The sequence below is a fragment of the Chrysochloris asiatica genome, unplaced genomic scaffold (genome assembly GCF_000296735.1).
Source record: "Chrysochloris asiatica unplaced genomic scaffold, ChrAsi1.0 scaffold00360, whole genome shotgun sequence".
Taxonomy (NCBI): domain Eukaryota; kingdom Metazoa; phylum Chordata; class Mammalia; order Afrosoricida; family Chrysochloridae; genus Chrysochloris; species Chrysochloris asiatica.
In genome coordinates this window covers 1,939,771-1,944,786 of record NW_006408878.1, presented here as the reverse complement: position 1 = coordinate 1,944,786, position 5,016 = coordinate 1,939,771, and the positions used below count along the sequence as shown (strand labels likewise).

General features: G+C 39.6%; 1 protein-coding gene and 1 pseudogene across 1 annotated transcript in view; one reads left to right on the top strand and one right to left on the bottom strand.

Annotated features, from left to right (window-relative positions):
* PDE4D (phosphodiesterase 4D, cAMP-specific) overlaps positions 1-5,016 on the top strand; it is a 2,172,274-nt gene that overhangs the window by 298,630 nt on the left and 1,868,628 nt on the right. The window lies entirely within an intron of this gene.
* Positions 1-5,016, bottom strand: part of LOC102831076 — a 201,746-nt pseudogene that overhangs the window by 157,950 nt on the left and 38,780 nt on the right.

The window sequence follows — 5,016 nt, the reverse complement described above, 5'->3', positions numbered from 1 at the left end:
CACTTAATTGTACTTCTGAGAAATCTGTACCTGGACCAAGAAACAGTTGTTCGCACAGAGCATGGGAACACTGAATGTTTTAAAATTGGGAAAGGTGTGCAACAAGGTTGTGTTCTTTCACCATACTTATTCAACCTGTATGCTGAGCAAATAATATGAGCTGGGTTCTGTGAAGAAAAACGTGGTGTCAGGATTGGAGGAAGACTCATTAACAACCTGTGATATGCAGATGGTACAACCTTGCTTGCTGAAAGTGAAGAAGACTTGAAACATTTACTGATGAAGATCAAAGAACATAGCCTTTTGTATGGGTTGTATCTCAATGTCAGAACAACAAAAATCTTCACCACTGGACCAGTAAATAACATTCTTTTCATTGGAGAAAAGATTGAAGTTGTCAAGGACTTCATTCTTCTTGGATCAACTATCGACACTCTTGGAAGCAGCAGTCAAGAGATCAGATGACGTAATGTATTGGGCACAGGAACTTTTTAAAGTATTGAAGAGCAGAGATGTCAGCTTGAGGACTAAGGTGTGCCTGACCCAAACCATGGTATTTTCAATAACCTCATATGGATGCAAAAGCTGAACAGTGAATAAAGAAGACCGTAGAAGAATTGATGCTTTTTGAGTTACGGCATTGGAGGAGAAAACTGAGAATACCATGGGCTGCCAAAATAACCAACAGATCTATTTTGGAAGAAGTGCAGCCAGAGTGATCCTTGGAGGCCAGGATGGCTAAGCTTCATCTCTCATTGTCAGGAGAGAACAGTACCTGGAGAAGGATGTCATGTTGGGTAAGATGGAGGGTCAGAGAAAAAGAGGAAGACCTCCAATGAGATGAATCAGCCAGGTGGCATCATTGATGGCATCAAGTGTGGCAGCGGTAGTGAGGTTGGCCCAGGATTGGACATTGTTTCATTCTGCTGTGCAGGGTGTCGCTATGAGTCGGTTCCGACTCGATGGCACCTGACAACAACAACATCTCATTGGAAACCCTTTACATAGTCTCTGAGTTGGAACCAACTTGATGGCACTTAACAATAAGTATAGATTAATAGATAGATAGATAGATAGATAGATAGATAGATAGATATAGATACACCAACAGAACATTTGTCACATCTAAAACTTTTGCATGTATATCCGTGACATTAATTGTGTTCATGACACTGTGTAACTATCACTAGATTGTATTTCTGAATGTTTCCATCATCCTTAAGAGAAAATCAGTGGACAACAATTAAACTTAAGGAAAGGTCATATCCATGAACTTTGTGATAATCATTTGAAATTCTCTCATGTGATGTGGCATCATGAATGTTATCATTAGAAGATTGAATTAGGGTCCTACTTGAGCCTTCGTAGTCTGAAGTATCATCATTTCTTAACTTTCTGTAATAGTAAGACTAAGTCTTGTGGTTTCTGCTGTATTTAAAAGAGGACAAGGAAACAACAATTAATGAAGTATAATAGATAAAATTTTAAAATATACTTATTTTTATTCCCATTTTCTCCTTTCCATTTATGTTGCAAATGAAGTTGTTTTTTTTGAAAAAAATGTGATTTTGGAAGCTTCTTTTAGAATGTTCCTTTTAATACTATATCTGCAACCCTATGTTGGCTTTGTGCCATTGAAATTTAAGTGTATAAGCTCCCATAGTAGAATGGTAATTTTAGTGAAACTTCTATCGTATCTTCTCCTTTACAGTATGTTTTGCATAGTGCTTGCAAAATACAAATTTAGGATATTTTTCAACAGATGTTGCTAAGTGATTTTGACATGACTTGTGGTCTTCTGGGACCAACTGTATTTTATAAGCATTTTTATGTTTTGCTCTTGAATGGCTCATTGCACTTTGAGACATGCCATAGTGACTTGCTGTTGACTTTGCTTAGCTAGTTACTTTTTACTTTCTCCTAACTGTTTAATAAAATAAATCTCTCCCTAAGTCTTTATGAGAGGGGAGTGGGACAGGCTGGTCTGTGCTAAAGGGCATTGACATGTCTTTAAGCTGCACTCAGCTCTCCCTAAAAGACTGGAACTCCCTGAGACAACTTCCTCTTTGGGGAGTGGCAAAGCTTAGAGACATCTGAGAAGGGGCCCCACTGCTGGGACAGGATTAGGAGCTTTCTTCCTCACCAGAGTTACCTTGCATCATAGTGGGCCACAGACAGCCCTTTCCTGCTGTGACTCAGGTCCGGCCTGCCCTTCAGTTGCAGTGTTTCAGAAGAGCGAACTGCAGTGTGGCCACTGGAAACCACATACTTGTTCTTTGCCTGTGTTCCTTGCCTAGGGAACTACAATACCTCCTTCATCAGGTATGCTGCTTTCCTTGTCCTTCGGAGAGTGATTAGGGACAGATGGGTAATGCAGATTTCTCAGAATTTGGGGCATGTAACTCTGGATTTGGGGGTGCTGAATTTAGAATGATTTGGAAGTTTCTGATTGGGATCAGACAGCAGTCAGGCAAAAAGAGTTTGACACCAGGATTAGCCAAAGTTAGGAAATGAGAGGTTGAAACGATTCTTGTGTGAGGATCAGACACAGCTGAGGCTGAGACAAATATGCTTCAGAAAAGGTAGATTAAAAGGATCATGAAAAAAACCATAAGGATCTAACTTTTAATCACCACTTCCTCTGCTACCACCTGTGTCTAAATTAGCATGGACTCTCCCTGGGCAAATGCCTTAGGCTTCTGGCAAACTCCCTGTGTCCGCCCTGCCCCCTGCAGGCTAGACTCCACACCACTGAAAATGCCCAGACTTTCCAAGGGCTTCCTATCTTACTAGGAGAGTTAGGTACCACAACCTACATGACATTACTGGATCTGGTTCTGGCCCGCTTTCTGACCTCAACTTCCATAGTCTTAGTCTCATTCACTCCAATTGGGTTTCATCACTCTTCCTTGAATATGCCATCCCCACATAGCGTACTGGTTATGAGTTGGGCTGCTAACCTCAAGGTAAGCAATTCGAAATTGCCAGTCCTTCCATGGGAGAAAGATGAGGCGTTCTGCTTCCGTAATGATTTACAGCCTCAGAAACTCCATGCAGGGTCGCTATAAGTAGGAACCAAGTCCATGGCACATAACCATCACCACCACTGACTACCTCCTCTGGCCTTTATACATGCTTCTTTCTCAGTTGAAGTAATTTCCCGCTAGATATCCATATTGCATATTTCCTCACTTCCTCACTTCATTCTGGTCTTTGTTGAAAGTCACTTATTTCAGCTCAGCTTCTGTGTCCGAGCGATCTAAAACAGCACACTCCCTCTTGCCCACTACTCTACACCCATTTCACCTTTCATCTTAATTTAGCACTGTGTACTCACTGTCTGTTATGCCATATTGCATTCAATCAGATGAAATTGTCATTTTTTTTTCAAATTTCACATTATTCAGCTTAAATATTTTTAGTCATCTTCCAGTACTAGAATTCAAAGTCTATGTGATGAGGGCCTTGTTTTGTTTTTAGCAAAAGAGTATTTGGAGTATGCCTGGAACTTGACAATTTTTATTGAATGAATAGAGAGAAAGAAGAAAAGCTGATGAAGTTTGTTGAGAGTAAGCAGAGAAAACTTATACGGAATGTGATCTGTTCTTAGAAATTCTAGGAAAAGGTGTCTGGAAGGGCTACCGAGGGAGCTTCAGGAAATGGAAAGATTTTTTTTGGATCGATTGAAGTGCAGTGTAACGGTTCTACCAGGAGCTCTGGACTAAATATGGGCCTTAGGTGCATTTTCTTCCTTGCAGTTTCCTAAGACTGGGACTAAGAAGAAAAGATTAGTTTTGGATAAAATAAGTTTGAATGGAGAAATCACATAATCGTTAAATTACAAAGATTTAACTGTGATATAAATTGCTTTTTTTCCTATAGAAAATGAGCTATTTTTGACTTCTAATTCTAGCAGACTGACTGAATCTAAATCAGAAACACTTAGAAATACTAAATAAAGTATACTATTTTGTTTCCATGCTGAGCTTGAAAGGAAATAAGGGAATTACTTGTAGTTGTTGTTAAGTGCCACAGTTACCTGATAAAGGGTTACCTAGGAGCAGATGGTGGGTTTGAACCACTGACTTTGCAGTTCTAACTGACCTTTTGATCCGGTGTCATGCCAGGACTCCAAGGGCATTACTAGGGATCAGAAATAAAGATGAGATTGAAAACAATGGCATGAATATTTGAACTGATATTGTAGTTTTGCTGAACCAAGGGAGATATAAGATGAAAAATGGACACTCTGTTGTGATTAGAATGTTAAATGCTGTCGAGCCCCTTCTGACCCACAGCAATCCTGTATAGGGCTTCTGAGGAGCAGCTGGTGAGCTTGAACTGCTGACCTTGCAGTTCAAATGGCTTTGCAGTCTGGTACATTAATCCACAGTGCCACACCAGGACTTCATGAATTAGAATTGCTGATGTTGTTCTTAAGTGCCGTCGAGTTGGTTCCGACCCATAGTGACCCTGTACAGGGTTTCTGAGGCTGTAAATCTTTACGAGAGCAGAAAGCCTCATCTTTCTCCTGTGGAACACCTGGTAGTTTCTAACTGCTGACCTTAAGGTTCACAGCTCGAATAGAGACTTTCAATCAAAAGTTGTGACCTTTGAGTAGAAGAGACTGAAAAAAGTTACCATTAAGACAGAAGAGAAAAAGGTAGCTGTGTCTCAGAAAATAATGTCTTCTCTAGAGATGGATCATTGCAGATTTGTACTTCATTTGCATTTGAACATCTGGCAGAATCAAATGTAAACTTGTTAGAAGGAAGATGCTGTTAGAAGGAAGATGCCTTTAAACCAAGCTTCACTAGATTCCTAAATTAAAGTGTTTCTAAAGATTAACTCACAATCTCATAACAAAAGAGAAAAAAAAAAAAAATTCCTATCCATGGGAGTAGACAGCACAGCAGGATTAGACCAAAGATTTTCAAATGATGGAATGATCATATAAATATTATAAAATAAGAATATGAAAAATGGTGGAGGTGTTAAAAAAGAATTATATATATA